Raw genomic sequence first — 23,855 nt, forward strand, 5'->3', positions numbered from 1 at the left:
AGTGCTGGCTTCCTAGCAAGAAGGTGAACTGAACACAAGCAGTCCTCACTGTGGATGTAATGAGATGCTTTTAAGTCCCTGCCCCACCATGATGACCTGCATACTTCATCTTTGCTCAGATAAACTTTTTCTCTCTTAAGTTGATTTTGTCAGGTTATTATATTACAGCAGTGGGAAAAGCAGCTAAGACACCTGTAGACTACAGTAGATTTCTTTGAAGAGACTCTCTGCTCTAGAGAAGAATGAAATTATATATCCAGAGTATTAAAAGAGAAGGAAGAGGATCATTAAGATCCCTGGGCCCCTCACGATTACTCTCCAGACTTGATGGAGAAATAAGACTTCCTTTAGGCAAGGGAATCTAAGAAAGCTCATGGCCTGTAGGCCAGTATTAGGGGTATCTAAGTGAATTGTAAATCTAAACATGAAAGGATGGTAGGTACCATTGTGAAAATGCAGAGTGCACTGGTAAAGGAGGAGGAAAGGAAGAAAGAAAGGAAGAGAGAAATCAAACAAAATCATTGCAGAAGACACCATGCAGCAGACAAACACAATGAAAGAGTAGGAAGAACAAAGAGTATTCACACAAAGACTAACACAATGGCAGGGGTAGGCCAATGCCTAGCCACAATAGTCTCAGATATAGGTGAATAAAGTTCTCAAGTAAAATGTGTAGGCTGGAGACTAAGGATGGTGGTGAAGGGATAACGCTGCTCTTTTCAGTCTCTTGGGCTCTGTCCTTCTGTCTGTCCTGGACATTCATTTCCTTGTCTGTCTCTGGAAATGATCTATGGGATCCCCAAGATTAACACAAAGCAAACAAAACAAAGATAAGTATTAGATCCAAAGGGAGAAAGACTCTGATACAGTGGTAGTCAGGACCTGGACACACACACACACACACACACACACACACACACACACACACACACACACACACACACACACACCCTGCACCCAGAAGACACATGTAGAACAGTAGCCACATCCTGAACATGCTGAAGCACACACATCCTTCTCATTAACTCAACTGAAATGATCTTCAGGACAGACTACTCTTTCATCTATAAAATAAGTCCCAACACTTTTTAGAAAACAGAATCTACCATGAAATGAAACTACAAATTGAGACGTTACCTCCTTCCAGTAAGAATGGTAATTATCTGAAAGATCAAAGATGGCTGGTACATATCTTTAATGCCAGCATTTGTGAGAACAAGTGAAGGTCTCCAGGAGGTCAAGGTCAGCCTGGACTACAGTCTACAAACAAAGACTGAGTGAGCATAACAAGAAATGGGTTGGTGATGGCTCATGAGGTAAACATACAAACCTAAGGACCTGAGTTTCATCTCCAGAACCTACAGAAAAGTCAAATGAGAGACTAACTCCATAAAACTTTCTCTGACCTCCACATGTTCACAGTAGAATATTTAATAATAATAATAATAATAATAATTCAAATTAATAGTGCTGGCAAAGACACACAAAAAAGGAACCTATGCCCACTATTGGTTAGGATGCAAGTCAGTCCAACCATTATAGAAAACAGCTGTTGCTTTCTTTAAGTACAAGAAACAGAATTATCATATGACTTAGCAATTCTACTATGAGTATGCAAAAAACTGAGTTCAGTATGTAAAGCAAAAACAAAACAAAAATAACCTCCTCTCAGATGATAGTCAACATATGAAATTAATCTAGATGGATGGATAAAGAAGATGAAATGTAAAACAGTGGAATACTATTTAGTCATAAAAAGCACAAACTCTTTTTTTAAAAAACTTTTTATTATTAATTTATTCAGATTACATCTCAATTGTTATCCCCTTACTTGTCTCCTCCAGTTCCTCCCTCCATCCCTCCCTTTTTCACTCTATTCCCCTCCCCTAGGTCTGTGACAGAAGGGGACATCCTCCCCCACAATATTATCATTTATGACAATATGGATGAGCTTGTGGGATAGTATATTAAGAGAAACAGTATATACACATAAGGACAAACACTCTTCTCTCTTATATGTGTCAGAAGCCATTGAAGAAGAGCATACCATGATAGTTACAAAGGATGAGAGAAGCAGTAATAAAGAGAGGGTAGTTAACAAGAATACTGGTGCCCTTGCTGGGCATGGTGGCACACACCTTTAATCCCAGCACTTGGGAGGCAAAGGCAGGCGGATCGCTGTGAGTTTGAGGCCAGCCTGGTCTACAAAGTGAGTCTAGGACAGGCAAGACTACACAGAGAAACCCTGTTTTGAAAAAAAAAGAAGAAGAAGAAGAAGAAGAAGAAGAAGAAGAAGAAGAAGAAGAAGAAGAAGAAGAAGAAGAAGAAGAAGAAGAGTGGGGCCCTAGACAAGACAAATGATTTGTATTGTATGGAAGATTAAAAAACTGTGGTTGCAATAATAAATAATAAAGCACTGTGCTTGGCAATGATAAATTTTATATCTCAAAAATAGTAGATTTGAATTACTTCCCCCCAAAATTGCAAATACCAAATATCTGTAGTGGATATGTAGTTTCCCAGATCATCTGTGTGCACTATATATTATTTTTAACTTGAGAGAAAAATAATTTATTAAACACAAGACAAAACATTGTTCAAGAAAGCCTCTGTCATCCTATGTGCCTCTAAAATTCATAAGCAACAACACATGCGCAGATTCATCAGATTCATTACCCACTTTATTTACTTATTTGGTTTGGGTTTTCTCCGAGGACGTGAGAGCAGTAGCATGCACACCTATGCATACACACACACACACACAGATAATAATAATATCAATAATTTTTAAATGACTAGTGCTGGCAAAGACAAAAAGAAACAAACCCAGATGCACTCTTCTCTTACACGATCTTATGTGAGACAGGGTTGCACATAGGCCTGCCTTGCCTTACTTTTGATCCTCCTACTTGTGGCTCCCAAGTGTGCTGGAGTAACAGGTTTGCACCATGTCTCAGTGAGGTTATTATTAATGTATGTCAGTTTAACAATTTACAATATCTTGGTTCTTGTATTCTTTGGCTAGTTATGAATTTAAATGCTTTTTACACTAAAACAAGCCAAAAAAAAAAAAAAGTTAAGTATCCCCAACAGAACTAAACACTTCTCTTAATGTGAGTTTTGTCTTCACAGTCTGGTTCCCAGCATAGCTAAATGATCAATAAGCAGTAACTCCCACAGAGCTCCACCACATGTATGTTACATTACTGTAATCTCTAGGAAAGGGTGTTAAAGTAAATGCCAGAAGGTACCGGTGGTGACTCCCAGGAAAAGAGCAGTTACAGATAAGACCATACCAGGTAATCTTGCAGCCATTTGGCTAATTTGCTTTGGAATCTTGTGTTCAGTGGTTTACACACATCCCCTTTCCTCTTACTGCCTCCTTTCCCATTTCTTTCCAGTCTCCCGGAGCTCTGATGCTGTTGCATGCTGCAGGAAATATTCTATGCACAAAATTACAGTGCCCTTTAAGGCTCACTCAGTGGGGAAATATGGAGGTATGTAATTCTGCAGCTCTGTACCCTTTCATGGGAAATGAAAACTGATATCTTAAAGAAGCAACTTGCAGTAAAATATTATTTTTCTTCTTCTCCTGGCATTTCTAAGAACTGTCACTTTCAAATATTTTATTGTAGTTAATCCTTACCAATTTAAATGTCCAAGTTCTCAATAAAGCATGCCTCAGGAAAAGGAAATAACCTTGCAAATGTAATTCCAAATTTTGCCTTCAGAGGATCCAGCACATTTCTCCATTTTCAGTAGAAGTAGCAAAGTGTGGATCCAAGGGGAGACCATAGCTCATGAAATTTAAAATGGTTGTCAGGCGGCAGAGCTTATAAAGCATTCCTGGTGCTTGTGACTACATAGTAGCTATGGGTCTTTCAAAGACAAGGCTTTAAAGATATAGCAAAATTAAATTTAAAAAGCAATCACTGATTTCAAAGGGTTTAGGCTTTTTATTAATTTGTTTACTTTAACTTGGTGTCTTATGTATCCCAGGCTAGCCTCAAACGCATTCTATGGCCAGTGATGACCTTGAATGTCTGATCCTTCTGCTTCGACCTTCTGAGAGCAGAGGTTACTAGCCTGTGCCACACAGCATGCTTCTATGATTGGACTCTGGGGCTTGTGTACAAGGCAAACTGTCTGCCCACTGAGCGATACCCCCTAAACCTTCTTTTCAGCTCACTTTTAACAATCTCCTTTAAGAAAGAATGGATTAGCTGCTCATTCAAGGAATGTATCCAAACTAGAATCAGTTGCTGTAAAAGACAAAGACTTTATACCACGTGCTAATTAGTTGTAAAGTGAAACTGGAATGTGCCCCAGATGTCCCCTAACACACACAGCGCAAGAACCATGTTACCCTATGGAATGTGTTTAGATGTGAGCATGAAGTCATAACGCTGGTTCCAAGCAAAATAGAGCAAATATAGGATGCCTAGAGAACTAAGTTTATTTTTTTTTCACTCAATTCAATAGTCAAAATTATAACTTGGACCTTCAGGAACACAATTCAATAGGTTTCAATACTATGATCTTCCTCCAAAAAGTTAGCTTCATCAACATTTGTGCTTGAAACCCTCCTTGTGCATCAAGAGCCTCAGCTTTGAGCTGCCTATTCTTACCCCCACTTCCTCCCTTACCAACAGTGTTACCCACAGCACAACAGGGGTACATTCTGGTCTAGCATTTCCCCTTGAGTAGATCTCACTGATTGGATAGTATTACTGAAGTGTCTTGACACCTCTTCTCTAACAACTTGAATATATGCACATACCAACTGGATGTTCCCAAATCCAAATCCTAGAGGCTGTCACAATCTGGTTCCACCCTACTGTTTGAATCTACTTTCCACTATTCTTTCAGATCCCTCGTCCTACTGAATTCTCTCCCACCACTGTATCCAGTTAGATGTTATGTTCATATCTTGATTTCCATTACTTGACATGCTTTCATCTGTCCTTGAGCAGCTGCTCGCGCTCTCTCTCTCTCTCTCTCTCTCTCTCACACACACACACACACACAGAGACACACACTTTATAGTTTGGGGCCTCTTTTCCTTCTGTTTGTTTGTCTTGTACAATCATAATGTATTAGTTTTTGTTTTATCTTACTTTATTTTATTATTATCCCATAGAAGTCTGTTTGTTTCCTAATGAGAGACAGAAGGGCAGTGTGTCTGGATAGGAGGGGGGTTGGGAGGAGCTAGGAAATGAAAGAGGGGAAGCCATAATCAAGATATATTAAGTGAGAAAAATATTCCACTTCAATAAAAGGGGAGGAAGCCCCATAGCATAAAAATAGAAGGAAAAGAAATGCTTGGAATAACAGTAGACCAGTAGTAGTAGTAGTGGTAGTGGTAGTGGTAGTGGTAGTGGTAGTAGTAGTAGTAGTAGTAGTAGTAGTAGTAGTGGTAGTAGTAGTAGTAGTGGTAGTAGTAGTAGTGGTGGTGGTAGTAGTAGTAGTGGTAGTAGTTGTAGTGGTAGTAGTAGTAGTAGTAGTAGTAGTAGTAGTGGTAGTAGTAGTAGTGGTAGTAGTAGTAGTAGTGGTAGTAGTAGTAGTAGTAGTAGTAGTGGTAGTAGTAGTAGTAGTAGTAGTAGTAGTAGTAGTAGTGGTGGCAGTAGTAGTAGTGGTAGTAGTAGTAGTAGTAGTAGTAGTAGTAGTAGTAGTAGTAGTAGTAGTAGTAGTAGTGGTAGTGGTAGTAGTAGTAGTAGTAGTCGTAGTGGTGGTAGTAGTAGTAGTGGTAGTAGTAGTGGTAGTAGTGGTGGTAGTAGTAGTAGTGGTAGTAGTTGTAGTGGTAGTAGTAGTGGTGGTAGTAGTAGTAGTAGTAGTAGTAGTAGTAGTAGTGGTGGTGGTGGTAGTAGTAGTAGTAGTGGTAGTAGTAGTAGTAGTAGTCGTAGTGGTGGTAGTAGTAGTGGTAGTAGTGGTGGTAGTAGTAGTAGTGGTAGTAGTGGTGGTAGTAGTAGTACTATTGATGCAGACTTTCACAATGCAAAACTTCTTTTAAGATTATTTTCTTAGAGATTTGCAAGGATAAATTGATATAATCTTCTTTGAAAACCACATGTACCTGTTGGAAATGACGAAACTTATTTCTTGAGATCAGGTGGGACAGACAGACACTTTTCCAACAAGTGTAATACGTGGTGCTTTGCTGGAGGGCTCTCTCTCTCTCTCTGTGCATGAGTATGTATAAACACACATGATTCCATCAAACAAGCCTGAGGAACCAAAAGCAGGCATCGGATTATACGTGTTTCCCGATGCTACTGAAGTCAAATCTGAATCAGCTATTGGCAAGTACCCTCTTCAACGGAAAGTAGTAATGAATCCTGTCAGATGGAACAAAACCAGAACAACATAACCCACACGATGGAGCCTTCCTGCTCTGTGCTATGACACCAGCATCGTGGCCATCACAGTCTTCCCTGTTTAGCCACTGTAAAACCTTAGAGTCTGGGAGGATCCTAAGGGCCTTGGGATGCAGCAGTGCTGCAAAGCCTTCACGCTCTTAGCACCTGTTCTGATCCTACCTTCCTCTGGGAGTTCCTAGGTTGTTCCCAACAGAAATGTTCTTCTACCGCTCTCCAGACCAATTTTGCTTTTCATTGTAATCCCAAATTAAAGCAAACCACAGAGGGGAAAAGCCACAGATTGGCAGGCAGGCAGGCAGGCAGGCAGGCACACACACACACACACACACACACACACACACACACACTTCATTAAGTCCTCTATAATAAACCCAGAAAAGGAGGAGACTCCTGGGGAAATTCCCATTTCTTTGGAGCCATTGTTCCACCAGTCTGATAGTCAGATTGAGGGATTCAAATGTCTTTTTGCAGACGTTTCCAACTGTTACATAGCAACCAGTTAACAGGTTTATAGCTAGAAATTCTCTTTGCATCAGAGAAGTTAAGACACCAATTTTCTTTTTTTTCTTCAGGATGTTTTTAAGGCTGTGAAGATGCAAAATGGGGGAAAAAACTTAACAAGTCATTTGAGTTTGAGTGGCTTTGCCTTTATGGTAATATGACAAATGCACTTGAGCAAAACACAGTTGCCAATTTTTGTCTTATAATATGCTTCCTGTCTTCTGTATTAAGTGAAGGAAACGATAGAGACTTGGTTCCAATATCTGAGGAACTACGGGGAAAGATCATACAAGTCTTTGTCTTTTTAAACATTCTTTTACTTTAAATTATAGTCTGCTTTACCAAAAGACAAGTGACTAAGAGAGTTTAATTTCTGTCTTTCATGTAACTTGAATCATAAGTTCACTAATAAAATTTTTTGCCTGCTTATCAAAACAGAATCTTACATTCCACTGAATCTACTGTTCTCAGTCAAGTCAGTACCCTCGCTATGTAGCCTGTTTGTTTTTGTTTTTGTTTTTTTTAAACAGAGATATTAGACTCCTATGGTCCACTAGCATTGCTGTAGATCTACAGTTTGCTGTCCTTTCAACCATGTGAAGGAAAGCTTCAGAAGTAATTGTTTGGTTTCAGGCATCCCTTAGTCCTTATCTACTGCATGGTGTGGCTGGCATACCCCGCCCTCTACTCTGAACTTCCCTTCCCCCTTTCACTATATAATCCAGACAGACTGGAGACCTACAACAAGATAAGCTCCTGAGAGGATATGAGGGTGACTCTAACTAAGACCTCTACTAGAGGTGGACATAGAGACTGAAGAAGCCAGCCTCTAACCAGACAGGATTCCTAGTAGAGGGAGGGGAAAACCCACAAAAATTTACCCTGCCTACAAGATGTGCAAGGATTAAAAATAGAGCAGAGATTGAGGGAATGTCCAACTAATGCCTGACCACACCATGCCATAAAGCCAACCCCTGACACTTCTAACCACACTCAGCTATGCTTGCAGACAGGAGCCTAGCATAGCTGTCCTCTGAGAGGCTCCACCCTGCAGTGGATCAAAACAGATGCTGAGACTCACAGCCAAACTTTGGGTAGAGCACAGTCTTGTGGAAAGTAGGAGGAAATATACAAAGACCCAGAGGGAACTGGAGTTCCACAAGAAGACCAACAGAACCAACTAACCTGGGCCCAGGGAAGGCTTGCAGAGTTTTTAATTATCTAAACTATCCAGACATATTCTCTCTCTCTCTCTCTTTCTCTCTCTCTCTCTCTCTCTCTCTCTCTCTCTCTCTCTCTCTCTCTCTCCGTCCCTCCCTCCCTCCCTGAATTTATATAACATTTTCTTGCCATTACCTCATCTGATGTTTCAAGCAGAAATCAGACACTACACTGAACCTTCTTCGAGGCCAATGGAAAGGCCAATCTAGATCTGTTTTCTCAGACCATGGTCACTCATATTTGGTTCCAGAATTGACTGTTTCTTTCCCTTTGCGGTGATTTATAATTTGTTAATAATATTTGTAATACTAATCTTTGAAGTATTATATTTACAGATTCAGGGTATCCTCAGTTTCACACTCCAACATGGTAGCAGTTTAATGAAGTTTTTTGTGACAACATAACAGAGGAAATAAAAACTAAAAAAAAAAAGAAAAGAAAAGAAAACAAACAAACAAACAAAAACAAGACACCTAGGTGAGTGGTTGGGATACAGAAACGTGAGAAAAGGTCTGCCATTGCCTCACATGGTGCCGCGCATTCTTAGCCTTTTGGTTGGTGGCAGCCTGTGCTCTGTTTTGGATGTCCCATATGACTTTCCTTGCGGTCACCTAGATGTTAGGTCAGACATGGAGGAAGGCAATATATTGCTATCAAGAGGCTACTTGGTAATTTGACTCTGGCCCTGCAGCGGTCCAGCCTCCTCACAACCATTGACATTTGAATCAGTTAAGCAACCTTGCATCTGATTCACACGTAGGAACAAGTCCTGAGTGGATAAAGAAGAGAACAAAGCCACAGTATTTGGGGGGATGGGAATTGACATGTTTACTTGCCAGGCCATTATGTAAGGAGCCTTGATGGTCTTCTTCATTTGCTTGGGTTTTCTAAGGTGGGAAACATCAAGCAGCCTCACTCCTCAAAGGCATCCATCAGCACAGTAGAAGGGCAGTGAAGAAGACCATGTCTCCATTCTGGGGAAACCACTTCACTCTGCTCATCTTTGGCCTGGGTAGACCTAACAGTCTACTTGGGTAGATGAAGCACCTAGCTAAGACACAACCAACCCCCTCAGGAAGGCAGGACCACCCCTCAGGAAGGCATGCCCATTTTAAGGTATGCTCAATAGATGGGAAAATAATTATCCTTTAAATAAGACAATTTACTTCCCAGAGTTCTACCTCCTGCTCCCAGTGCAGGCACTGCCGAGGTTCTGAGGCGACTGCCTGCCTTTCTGAGTTCTGACTCAAAAAGATGTAACTTTTTCCCTTTCTTTTCTTGATTCTTTCTTGTGGATGCTGATCATAGCCTAAATATGCCTTTTCTGTCACTCTGGGTTTCCTTATTCTTTCTTTGAAGGACAGCCCCCACCACCACTACTCCCCCATCCACCCCCCTCCCAGCGCCCAGCTCTATGGCCCTTTGGCTGACTATAGCTGACTTCTATGCCAGCCTGGCTCAGACAACATGGCTTTCTCTATTTCTCTCTTCCATCTTCCTCTTCCAGGCAGCTGCCAAGATTTACACCTTATTGTCTCAGAATAAAATTGTCTTAGTCAATGCTTAAGTTCCTTTTTTAAATGAAACTGAGACTCCCAAGGGAGGAGAATCCCAAGGGAGGAAAATCCCAAGGGAGGAGCCCTGTTTCCTTGTTGTGATTCTGGTCAGAACCCCACCCCCAATTTTCCTTTAACAGTTGGAACTGAAGTCCTTGTTCTTCCCACAGAAGGGGAGGCATTCTCTGTAAAACGATTCTTCCTGTCAGAGAGAGCAAAGGTTTGTTTTTCTAGGATTCTCTTGAGGACAGCTCTACTGAGGCTGTTGCTCCCACAGTGAGTGTTGTCTTTTAGAGTCCTGAGAGCTGAGCTTACGGATGAGGCTCATCCCTGTGTCAGTAGTCTTTACAGCAGCCAGGTTGTTTTGTACTGGCTTTGTTTGGTCTCTGTTGAAAACTACAAAAGCCAAAAGTAAGCGTTAATGTAAGTGACTGAGGTGTCTTTGCTTGCTCTTGATGATTTCTCTTATCTGGAGCAGAAGGACTAACGCAGTAACAATCAGACACCCCACAGTGCCACTGTCCTGTGCGTGGTGCAAGCTGCTCTTAGCTCAGTCCGTGCTTCCAACCTTCCTCCTTGCCAACTTGTTTTACTCGACTCACATGCTAATGTCCCAGCACTTGTGTGAGTCCTTTAAGGCTTGCCTCTCACTCTGTTCTGCTTCCGGTCCCCCTTCCCCTATTATTTCCCATGAAAAGGCTCCCTCTGTGTCCTGTGTCTGATGCACCTCTTTCCTGACCACAGAGTCATAAATCAAGACTTTTACTTTCAGAATCTTTGTTTGAGCCTGTAAAGACAGTTCTGACCTTTATCTCTTTAAGGAACAGAGGCATTGTTCAGTGGCTAAAAAAGCAGCCACAATCACCGCTTCCACAGAAGCTCAACTGCTGGACTCTTAACAACTTACAGATGGCCAAATGGCTGATCTAATGTTAATACCCCACCCATGTAGGGCAAGCTGCAGTCTCAGAATTTAGGTGTAATAGTTGGCTGTTAAATTCAAGCTAGGAGTGGTGGCATAGTACTCCAATCCCAATTCTCAGAAGAGGAGCCAGTCTTGCTACTTACAGCATCTGATGCTAGTCTGGGCTACAGTGAGACTTGTTTCTACCACCTACACCAAACAAAACAGGAAAAGCCAACTAAATTAACTAAAGGGTTTAAATGTAAACTTTAATGCTAGCTAATGCTATTTGGTTCTAAGCAATGCTTTTGAAAGAGTAGAGTTATTGTGACATAGCTCAAATAAAACAGTAAAAAAAAAATCTTTGTAATGGGGCATCTATCCCCTGTCAGATAGATAGCCATAAAAGATTTCTCTCCCATTCGGAAATCTGTCTGTTCACTTGGTTAACTTCTCCTTTGCTGTGCAGAGGCTTTTAAATATCACGAGGTTTCATTTGTCAGTTGCTAAACTTGTTTCCTAGCTACTGGAGACCTGTCCAGAAAATCCATATCTGTGCCTATATCTTAAAGTATTTTCTTTACTTTGTCTTTTAACAGTTTCAGCATTTCAGGACCTATGTTAAAATATTTAATTCAAGGTCAAGAGAGCTGAATTGCTCAGTGAAGAAAAGTCCTACCAGTAAGCTTGCGAGCCTAAGTTCAGTCCTCAGAAACCATATGTTAGAGAGAACCCGACTTCTGAGGGCTGTCCTGTGACCTCTGCAGAAGCTCAGTGGCACACAGGCACACAGGCACTCTCACACATATGTACAAAAAGATTGACTTGGTTTTGATTCTTACAACTTTTTCCTCTGACACTGAGCTTTATTGTTTGAAGTTGCTGGCAACACCTTCTCTCCTTGTGATCTTTTGACCCTCATTACTGGGATGATACCTGTCTCACTTAGTCTGATTTTATCCCACACTAGAGAAGGAGTGGAGTAAGTAATAGACATTAAGGCCTTAATAGCAATAAAACTCATGTGGCCAATTTTAAACAAACAAAACAGCTTTAGAAGTAGTATCTCTTACAGCTGATAAACTTGCATTTTAAGTTGCCTGTTCTGGGGGCAAGGTCCTGGCATCTCAAAAATATTCCTCAGGCTCTTTGGCCAGATGTTACATTTCTGCAGAATGTTAACAGATAACAGTTTAAACCTTCAAAGACAAAACAGACAATAAGAGCAAATGCTCAAAACTAATTTGAAAAGTATGTATTGATTTGTGCATAGGTGTAGTGTTAAATTTCTTTGGCAGTTTAAATGTTAGGATAAGCATCTCTGCATGAATAGAAGACAAACATAGAAAAACCTTAGCACTTCTAACAGCTCTGGTTCAGAGCCCACCAGCTGCCTAAAGGGTTCTCAGCTCTTCATCTTTGACGGTTTATGTAATACAGCAGCTGCAAAAACCAAGTAAGATATAAGAGAGCCCATCACTACACAGCAGAACCCCACCGAAACCTTTTCTTTAGTAACTTAGCATCTACATTTGAGGCAAAACTTGAAATATTCTCTTGGCAGTAGTCTATACCACTGATTAAAATTAAAACATCACAATACGTGCAGTAAACTTTGAACCTGTACCCAGATCTAGCCAATGGACAGGACATTCTCCACAGTTGATTGGAGAGTGGGGACTGACTTTCACACAAACTCTGGTGCCCAATATTTGACCACATTCCCTTGATGGGGAGGCCTGGTTGCACTCAAAAGAAGGATAGCAGGCTACTAAGAAGAGACTTGATACCCTATGAGCATATACAGGGGGAGAAGGTCCCCCTCAGTAACAGTCATAGAGGAGGGAGTAGGGGGAAAGTGAGAGGGAGGTAGGAATGGGAGGATACAAGGGATGGGATAATAACTGAGATGTAATATGAATAAATTAATAAAATATTAAAAATTTAAAACATCAGCAGTGCAATTACAATACTAGTGATCACACACACTCAGTTTCTGATATATAAATGCATCTCATATATGCAATAACAAAGATACTTTAGCAAGGTAAAGCTACGTGGACAAGGATTTTAAACAGAGGGATTATCCAAAAGACCAGGTTTTCACCTGAATGGTTCTGTTCAAAATGAGGACTGGAGAGGTAGCTCAGCTGATAAAGGACTTGAACCCTAAGCACAAGTATCCAAGCTGAGTCCCTAGCACTCTGCCCAAAGCTGCACATGACTTACACATTCACTATTCCACTTCTGAGAAGCAGAGACAGGAAGATCACTGGGACTTGCTGGCCAGCGGTGACAGACTCTATGTCCCCAAATAAGGAGGATGGCTCCTGAGAAAGGACACCAAGGCTTGATCTCTGCTCTCTATATGCATGTCCACACATATTTACCCACACTTGCATACACACACACACACACACACACACACACACACACACATACACACACACACACACACACACCAGAAATGTGCAAAAGAATGCCCTTGGCCATTGCATGTGCTAACAATCCATGGACAATGCATTTGGCATTAAACACAAAGACTACTCAGCAGTCATTTTGCATGTATTAAACTGACATGTCTTTAAATCTGCAAACTTAAAATAATAAACTTCAGACAGAAAGTTTTACACATTTCAACACACAGATATATCGGATATTTATTGTTATAAAGCCACTTTAAAATGCTTGTTTATAAGGTAGTCATTTAAAAGATGAACATAAATAGATATTTAAAAAACAGTCTTAGCTGGGCAGTGGTGGTGCTCAACTTGAATCCCAGCACTTGGGAGGCGGCAGAGGCAGAGGCAGGTGGATCTCTATAAGATTAGGACCAACCTGGTCTACAGAGTGAATTCTAGGGCAGGCAGGACTACACAGAGAAACATTGTTTTGAAAAAACAATAAATAAAATAAGTAAGTCGCTATCTTTTATTTAGTCAAAAGTCCAAGAATATAATCAGAAACCATATTATAGTTTAGTATTGCTATTGCAATATTAACAAATTATTAAATTTGACTAGATGATAAATTATAAAGTTTAATGAGATAAGATATTGATAGTTTTATAATGTACATACATAACATATTTATGTATGTATGTATTATACCTATTATCAATTATTATAGCTGCATAATTATCCCATCTCAACACTGACAAAAGATGCACATATTTTATATGTGTGTGTGTGTGTGTGTGTGTCTTAAAAAGTAAGAAAAACCAGAAGTAATATATCTACATATAGGTCAATACAAAAACTATTATCATATGTACCTGTCTGTTCATATATGTTCCCATGCAGGAGAGTATATGTACACATATATCAACTTGTATGTGGAACCTTCCAGGTCTATTCCTTGATCACTCTCCACCTTATATATTGAGGCAAGATCTCTCACTGAACCCAGAATTCACTGTTTCATCATATGAACAGGACTCCATGATACAAAGCCATCACCAAATAGCAGTCCCAGAACAGGTTACAAAAAGAACAAAAATATCCCAATAATTCAAAGGGTCCCAGAAGCAACAAGGAGACGAAGTCTGATGTGTCCTTATCACAGAGAAACTTGCTGTGATGGCTGAACCTGGCTGTCAGCTGGATTGGATTTAAAAGCAACTAAAACAAGCTTCTAGAGTCTGCCGGGTGGGGGGGATTTCCTGGATGGATTAACTGTGCGGGGAGATCTTCTCTGAGAGGGCACAGTACTGTCTGCTTACTGTCCAACTGTCCAACAGATCAATTGACATAGACAAGAAATTCAGTAGCAAAAATAAAAAGAAATATTGAAATGAGACTTTGCACTTCCCTAACTTAAACTTTCCTTTAATTTTAGTGATTAATATAATAGTGATAAGAAAACTGGGGAAACAGGGCTGGTGAGGTCACTCATGGGTAAAACATGCTTGGTGCACAATCTGACAGGTCAATCTCTGGACCCCAAGGGGAAGGAGAAACCCGATATGGGATGGAACTTGTGCACCCCAGCACTTGAACATACACACACAGAGAGGAGGAGAGCAGTGAGGGGAGAAAAGGGGAAAGGAGGAGGAAGGGGAGAAAAGAAGAAGAAAAAAAATTAAAGTTTTAAAATCTAGGAAAACAGCATGTGACAGGCAGGCATTGCTTTTACAACGTAACTACAGATCCGTGAGTTGTAGCAAGTGTAGTTTCTTATTTAAGAACCCCATAATCCAATCCACTTAGCAAATATGAAAACAAGCCATGTTTATACACACTGTTGATTAAAACAACAAAGCAAACAAAGTGAGGTCAAGGAAATCACAAAACTGGAGGAAACACGCGGGTGATTTTAGTTTATGTTCAAAAGAAGAAAATTGGGGTCAAAAGTTTTGCAAGGCAGCCCATCGCATCAAGAAGGGCACACATCTTCCACCCATGCAAGGGGGTATGTGAGGTTATTAGGCAAGTTTCTGGCTAGCTCTTGGTCTAGGTCTGCATGTTGACAACCTAATTTAGAGAAATTGCTTTTGACAGTCCCTGTAGTTCCATGGTAACTTCTCAATGCAAAAGGAATCCCCGTGTGACATTAAGAGGGATAAAGATTATGTCATGGTCCTGGTGTCACTGCAGGTCATAAACAAGGTTGCCCGATGTCCTAGTTACTGCAGTCTGCTTTTGGAACACAGACCTTCTTGACTCTGTCTTTTCTTCCCAGTCTGGTGCTGTTAGCCATATAGGACAGTTGGGGATATAAGGCCTGGATTGAATCACACTGACATGAACTCAACACAAAACATATGTTCACTACTGATTTAGAACTTTGTGTTCCTCAAAAGAAATTCAAGACACAACCTATTTTCTTTGTCAATTAACCAGGCCTTTTGTCAATACTTGAGAAAGACTTTCTACCCTTAAGGAAAATGTTGTCTGCTCACCCACTCCACCCCCAGTTCTAGAATATCATCTTCCTTGCTGACACTTTTGATACTTTAGAGAACATGATGCTTTTCTTGTAATATATTTTGATTTGCTACAATCAAGTGATTTATGAAAATAAAAGTTGGCAACAGTTACTTCTAGAAGTTATTTGAAAACTCTTTGGCTTTAATCACTTTTTCAGAGTTTAGCCTATTATTTCTGAAACCTCAGAAATCATGAGCCCTACCCTTACATAAACAAAATTACATTAAACTTAGGGTAGATTTTCTTTGACCAACTGAGAGATGCTTAGAAAAGTGCCCCCTCTCTGTTCATTTGCTGCTGAGGCTAGAAAGACAAGAAAAACCAAGGGCCATGAGAAGGTAAAGGAGTCTGTCACTCTGGACCTTGTTTGTCCTCATTACTGGCTGAGAATCCAGAAATTTGAACACAACAGATAAAGCCAAAATTCTACACAGAGATAGTGTGTGTTTTCCTAAAAATATCTGGAAGAAACAAACAACATAAACTCCAAACACTGTCACTACCGAAAAACAAAGAAAATAAAAAAACCAGAAGCAATATGCTTATCTAGGGCCAAACTGTTTGTACCCTTGGGTTTTCACATGTATATACAGTAAGCTAAACAATGCACCTTGTAATGCCATTGGCAAAAGAGAATTTTTTTAATGTGTATAGCCATTCATATTTTTAAGTGTAATTTGTCAACTGTCTTTATATTTTAAACTCTCCATGCTGAGCCTTGCTGTGCATTATATTCTTATGGTGATGAATAACACACACACACACACACACACACACACACACACACATACACACACACACAAACACACACACCCCACACTGGAGCAGCCTGTATCGACTTCTTGCACATTGTCTTCTACTGTATGGAGGTCTAAGTTCTATGAGCTCCCCAGCTTTGCCTCTTTCTAAATTCTTTTCTGTGGCAGTGGAGGATCCAGTTTTACCTGGGATGCTGGTGGCTGAGTGGAGGCCTTCTGTGTCTTCTGATGATGATGCTACTACTACACGTGAAAGAGGCTTTGATTCAAATAACTGCTCAATTTGCTGGTGTGTTTTCTCCCATGCAACTCACATCTGAAGTAATATTTCCTAGCATATTGTGTTTTCTGTCGTGGTAGATTTCACACCTTTCAAGCAGTACTGACCCCTCCCCTAATAAACAAATGGGATTTCTAGAGAAAACGACTGGTGACTCCTAGGAAAGGACACGCTGCTCCTTTACCTGACTTTTACTTTCAAGCATGCTTCGTCTCAGCCATCAGGCTATTCTGCCTGCTTCCCAAATCTTACTTATATGCATTATAAATAACTTCTTTCTGTTACTGTGTGAGCAGACACTGAGGAAAAATAATTACCATTCTCATTACCGCCTTGAATAATAGCAAAAATTACAAAAGTTATTAATGCGCAGGCTCATCTGACATGCTTAACAAACTTAAGCTACTTTGCTATTGTCCGTCGCCAAGAATGGCTATTATCCGTGCTTTACAAAGGGGAGCTAAGAGGTTAAGAAATGAGCTTAAGGCTGGTGAATTAGTCAGCACCGCTTCTGTAGGAGATCACAGGGATGCCAGGTCCCTGCCCGGATCTGCAATTAGAAGACCGCCTTCGTAAGAATGGCTCACTGCAAACTCTGAATGGCATACATTTTACTTCAGGCTTTTCAGCTCTTAAAAGCAATCACATAAAACACTTTGCTGAATTAGCTAGTGCTTAAGTTTCTTTTGTTGTTGTTATTGTTTCTTTATTTTTTTCCGAAAGCAAGAATACTTAAAATATTCTTTAAAAAAATAGCAGAATCATCAGAGTCATGGGACATCATTTAGATAATCATTATTAAAATGTTGTTAAGGGGTATGCGCTTAAAAAAACTTTAATTAATGTATTTATTTACTTTACATCCTGACCACAGTTTTCCCCCTCTCCTCTCCTTCCAGTCCTTACCCCTTCACCTGCCCCCCAGTCTACACCTCCCCCCTTTCTCCTCAGAAAAAAGGAGGCCTCCCATGGATATCAACCAGCCTTGGCATATGAAGTTGCAGTAAGACCAGGCACGTCTTATCCTATTGCGACTAGATGAGGCAGCCCAGTAGGGGGAAAGGGTTCCAGAGGCAGGCAACAGAGTCGGAGACAGCCCTGCTACAGTTGTTAGGGGTTACACGTGAAGACCAAGCTATAGAACTGTTCCGTATGTGCAGAGGGCATGTGTACGGAAAGCTCTTGGACTAAAGGTATGTGCTAGGGCTGAGCCACATCAAGATCATCTGTTTACATTAAACCGAAAGTTCTTGGATAAAAGATGTATGTTAGTGTTGAACCACATGAAACAAAAGACCAATTTTAACCATTCACAATCTCAAGGTTCTCAATGGGTTCAAATATTCTGCAACATGTTCCCCACTTTTCTCTTCTCTTAGATTTGATGTATCTGGTTTTATGTTGAGGCCTTTGATCCTCTTGGAGTTGAGTTTTGTACTGGGTGATAAATACAGATCTATTTGCATTCTTCTACATGTAGACATCCAGTTAGGCTAGCATTGTTTGATAAAGATGCTTTTTCTATTGTATTGTTTTGAAATCTTTGTCAAAAACCAAGTATCCATAGGTATGTGTGTTTACTTCTGCGTCTTCGCTTTGATTCGGTTGATTGAGCTGTCTGTTTTCATGCCAATACCATGTAGGTTTTATGATTACTACTCTGTAGTACAGCTTGAAATGCTGATACCTCCAGAAGTTCTTTTATTATTCAGGATTGTTTTAGCTATTCTGGGTTTTTTGTTTTTCCATATGAAGTTGATCTTTCAAAGCCTGTAAAGAATTGTTTTGGAATTTTAATGGGAATTGCATTGAATCCGTAGGTTGCTTTTGGTAAGGTACTGATCCTTCAAATTCATGAACATGGGATATCTTTCCATCTTGTAATATCTTCTTCAGTTTATTTCCTTAACGATTTAAAATTTTGTCATACAGGTTCTTCATTTTCATTTATTTATGGCTATGGTAAAGGGTGTTGTTTCCCTAATTTCTTTCTTAGCCCATTTGTCATTTGTATAATGGAGGGCTACTGATATTTTTTGAGTTAATTTTATATCCTTCCATTTTGATAAAAGTGTTTATCACGCGAGGAGTTCCCCAGTAGAATTTTGGGGGTCACTGATGTATACTATCATATCATCTGCAGATAGTGATACTTTGACATTTTCCTTTCCAATGCATATACCCTTGATCGCCTCTAATTGTCTTATTGCTCTAGCTACAACTTCAAGTAGTATATTGAATAGATATAGAGTGGATAGACTTGTCTTGTCCCTGATTTTAGTGGAATTGCTTTAAGTTTCTCTCCATTTAGTTTGATGCTAGCTATTGGCTTGCTGTATATTGCCTTTATTATGTTTAGGTATGGGCTTGTATCCTTGATCTAAGACTTTTATCAAAAAGAGGTGTGAGATTTTTGTGAAAGGCTTTTTCAGCATCTAATGAGATGATCATGGTTTTTTGTTTGTTTGTTTTCTTTCAGTTTGTTTACATGGTGGATTGCATTGATAAGTTTTCATGTTGAACCATCTCTTCATCTCTGGCACGATGTTTACTTATTCATGGTAAATGGTTTCTCTGATGTGTTCTTGGATTCGGTTTGTGAGTATTTTATTGAGTATTTTTGCATCGATGTTCATGAAAGAAATTGATCTGGAATTCACTTTCTTTGTTGAGTGTGTGGTTAGGTATCAGGGTGACTGTGGTGTCATAAAATGTATTTGGCAATGTTCCTTCTGGTTCTATTTTGTAATTTTTGTGGAATAACTTGAGTAGTATTAGTAATAACTCTTTTTTGAAAGTCTGGTAGGATTCTATGCTAAATCCATCTGGCTGTATGCTTGGTTTTTGTTTGTTTTGTTTTTTTGTTTTGTTTTGCTTTTGCTTTTGTTATGTTTTGTTTTCTTTTGTAGTGACTTCTTCTATTTCCTTATGGGTTATAGGACTATCTTAGGTTGTTTGTTTCATCTCGATTTAACTTCAGTGAATGGTTCCTATTGAGAAATTTGTCAATTTCATTTACCCTTTCCAATTTTGTGGAGTACAGGTTTTTGAAGTAAGACCTAAGGATTCTTTGCATTTCCTCGATGTCTTTTGTAATGTCCCCCATTTCATTTCTGATTTTGTTAACTTAGATATTCTTTATCTACTCTTTAGTGAGGCTATGGCTTTGTCTATCAATTTTCACAAAGAACCAACTCTTGGCTTCATTGATTCTTTGTATTGTTCTCTTTGTTTCTAATTTATTGATGTCAACCCTGAGATTGATTATTTCTATTTACTCCTTTTTGTTCTGGAGCATACAAGTGTGCTGTTAAGTTGATAGAATGAGATCCTTCAAATTTCTTTGTTAAAGCACTTAGTGTTGTGAACTTTCATCTTAACACTGCTTTCATTATTCCCCCTAAATTTGGGTAGGTTGTGCATTTATTTTCATTAAATTCTACAAACACTTTATTTCTTCCCTGGCCCAGTGGCCATTGAATAGAGTGATTCAGTTTCTATGAGTTGGTAGGCTTTCTGCTGTTTCTGTTGTGATTGAAGTCCCACTTTAATCCATGGTGGTCTATGTCCCCTTGATGGGGAGGCCTGGTGGCACTCAGAGGAAGGATAGCAGACTACCAAGAAGAGACTTGGTACCCTAGGATCATATTCAGGGGGAAGAGGTCCCCCTCAGTCACAGTCATGGGGGAGGGGAATAGGGTGAAAGTGGGAGGGAGGGAGGAATAGGAGGACACACGGAATGTGATAACAATTGAGATGTATATGAATGAATTAAAAAAAAAATTATAATGCAAAAAAAGAATAGAAAAAAAATAATTAACAAAGGAGACTTTTAAAATGTCTCAACCAACACATAGAAATATTTTTTCACATGGCTTTGTCTGTGATATATTACAGGAGCTATTCAGTGTGTTTACATGAATTAGTGTATGAAAGCTCCCTTCACAGACTAGAAATTTAAGGCTCAAAAGTTTGACTCATGGCACCTTTCAGCCCTGCAGTCCTTTACAGCACAGCACTGTCAGACTCAAACACACCCTGACACTGAACACAGCTTACATTGGGTAGCTGCTATCACAGGTGCTGTTGACAGTTATATTGAGTCCTGGACAGAAGTCTTGTCCCAAGAATTCATTATGTTGCAAAGCCTAAAATACACACAAGATCAGAGCAATGTTAACAGTGTTAATTCTGAAATATTTCCAAAGATTTGTCACAATTGTATGCACAATTTTACTTTGTTATTTCTAAAGATATGCCGAGCTTCTTATGCAGTCTTTCTTTTTAAAAGTAAAATAGCTGAAGGTTTTTTCCATGGCAATCAAGAAACTTAGGATTGGCATGTTGCTTCCAACTGGCAGAGAAGGAAGACCAACTACCCCATAGTACCTGCTTCCCGATTTTATAACCCATAAAATCTATAATTAAAATGAAAAGAAAAACCATGGTGGTCTGATAAGATATAGGAGGTTAGTTAAATTTTCTTGAATCTGTTTGGACTTGCTTTGTGTCCAAGTATAAGGTCTGTTTTGAAGGAGGTTACATGAGGTGCTGAGGAGAAGGTATATTCTTTTGTGTTTGGATGAAATGTGTTTTAGAAATCTGTCAGGTATACTTGAGTCATAATGCCTCTTAGTTTCATTATTTTTCTGTTTAGATTTTCTGTCTGGATGACCTTTCCATTGGTGAGAGTGGAGTGTTGAAGTCTCCATCTATTAATGTGTGGAGTACAATGAATAATTTAAGCTTTAGAAATGTTTCATCTATGAATATGGGTGCCCTTGCATTGAGTCCATTGGTTTTAAGAGATATTAATGACTAAAGAATATTAATTCCTGTTATTTTGATGTTGGTGTTGGTAGTGTGTGTGTGTTTCCCTTATTTTAGTGTGAAATTTCTTATTTCCTGTGTTTTCTTTGTTGTAGTTAACTTCCTCGGGTTGGAGGTTTCCTTCTGGTATCTTCATTAGGAGTGTTTTTGCAAATAGCTATTGTTTAAATTTGGTTCTGTCACGGAATATCTTGTTTTCTCCAACTCTGGTGATTGAAAGTTTTACTGGGTATAGTAGTGTGGGCTGACTTTCTACTCTTTAGTGTCTGCAAGATATCTGCCCAGTCCATTCTGGCTTTCAGAGTTTCTGTTGAGAAGTCAGGTGTAGTTTTGATAGCCTGCATTAAATGCTATTTGGTGGTTTTTTCCTTGCAGCTTTTAATATTCTCTCTTTGTTCTGTATATTTAATGCTTTGATTATTATGCAGTAGATGGATTTTTCTATTCTGGTCCAGTCTATTTGGTGTCCTATATGTTTCTTGTATGCTTTAAACATCTCTTTCTTTAGGTTAGGGAAATTTTCTTCAATGATTCTTTTGAAAATATTTTCTGGGTCTTTTGAGTTGGGAATCTTCTGCCTCTAACATTCCTAGTATTCTTAGATTTGGCCTTTTCATAGTGTCCAAGGTTGTTGGTTGTTTTATGTCAGCAACATTTTCTTTTCAATTTCTTCTATCATATTTTTCATGGCCAAGATTCTGTTTTCCATCTCTTGTTATCTGTTGGTGATGCTTGTACCTGTAGCTCATGTTCACTTACCTAGCTTTCCCATCTTCCAGGATTCCCTCAGCTTGTGTTTTCTTTATTGCCTCTATTTCCATTTTTCAGGTCTTGAACAGTTTTATTCATTTCCTTCCCTTGTTTGATTATATTTGTCTTGGATTTATTTAAGGATTTATTCATTTCCTCTTTAAAGTCATCTATTATCTTTAAAAGATTGGATGGAACGATCATCCTGAGTGAGTTAGCCCACACCCAGAAAGATACACATGGTATATACTCACTTATAATTGGACACTAGCCCAACAGGGATGTCCCCTGAAAGTCTTCACTTAGCAAGAGACTGGTATAGATGCTGGGACTTCCTATTGGGATTCCAGGTGAGAGAAATATAGGAGAATGGGGAAATAGAAGGATCCAGAAGGTCCTAGAAACCTACAAGAAGACCATCAACACTGGTGTAACTGTATCCAGAGGGTCTGCTCAAACTACTGTACCAACCAAGGACAGTGCATGTAGTAAACCTATTCAGATCTAGCCAATGGACAGCACATTCTCCACAGTTGTGTAGAAAGGGGGGACTGACTCTGACATGAACTCTGGTGCCCGCTATTTGACCACTTTTCCTTGGTGGGGAGGCCTGGTGGCACTCAAAGGAAAGGTATGCAGGGTATGAGGATGAGGCCTTATATATAGGCTGTGATCATATGGTGAGGGAGGAGGTCCCCTTCTGTCTCAGACCGAGGGTGAAAAGGAGAGGAAGGGGGGAATGGGAAGATACAAGTGAGGGGCTAACCATTGAGATGTAATCTGAATAAATTACTTAAACTTAAAAAGAAATCCAAAACAAAAAAACAAAAACCCCCAAAAGATTAGATTTAAAGTCATTTTCTTGTGTTTCAGCTGTGTTGTAATATCCAGGGCTTGCTATAATAAGACAGCAGAGCTGGTTTCATATTTCCCTGGCTGTTATTGACTGTGTTCTTACACTAGCATCAACTCATCTGAGTTTGGGGGTAATTATGTGTTTAGATGGTAATTTCTGAGTTTATCTTTGTTAGTTGGATAGGTTTTGGGTGTCTTTCCTTTGTTCCCTCTACGGTCTTTTGGCCTGAGTGGCCTAGGATTCTGGTGACCAGTGAGCCTTCAGACGCAGTAGTGTGTCTTTGCTGGGGTTTTTGTGACCTACATGAACTCTGGGATTTGGGATGCCAGTGTTCCCTCCGGTGTCCCTAGAACTGGGCTGGGCTCTGGGGAAGGAGGGGTCTTCTGTCAAAACTGTGGGCAGAATATTGAGCCTGAATAATAGGATGCAGTTTACAGCTGATGTGTGTGGTTTAAGGAAAACTGGGAGTCATTGGGCATAGGGCATAAGACACGATCTCACCTGAGGTTCGTGATGCCAGCATGGCCTCAGGAAAAGCAGGCAGATTTGTGGGCCAGGGGATGAAATGAGGGGTGTGCTTTTTAAATTTGCTTTATTTTACCTGACAATATTCTTGAGTTATTATCTGTAATCTAGTTTTACAAATATATCAGAAATAAAACATAGAATAGAATAAAACACAAATTGAGGACAATGGTGACACTAGTAATTGTTCAGATAAAAGGGAATTTGGAACTAAAAAAGAACTGCAGGCTTTGAATATTGAGCAAAACAATTTTGAATCTAGTAAATGAAGATTTTACCCTCATATTTGAACACCTCCAACCCTGAGGGTAGCTTTCCACTTAATGTTAAGATGCTGGAAACATCAAGAACATCAAAAGCTCAACAAAA

General features: G+C 39.6%; 1 long non-coding RNA gene across 1 annotated transcript in view; it reads left to right on the plus strand.

Moving 5' to 3' along the window:
- LOC311600533 overlaps nucleotides 1–23,855 on the plus strand; it is a 50,951-nt gene that overhangs the window by 4,518 nt on the left and 22,578 nt on the right. Inside the window, exon 2 of the long non-coding RNA XR_014780273.1 lies at nucleotides 3,402–3,497. This is a non-coding gene — a long non-coding RNA (uncharacterized lncRNA). The remainder of the gene's footprint in view (nucleotides 1–3,401; nucleotides 3,498–23,855) is intronic.

The sequence above is a fragment of the Acomys minous genome (assembly GCF_964271855.1).
Source record: "Acomys minous genome assembly, chromosome: 6".
Classification (NCBI taxonomy): Eukaryota; Metazoa; Chordata; class Mammalia; order Rodentia; family Muridae; genus Acomys; species Acomys minous.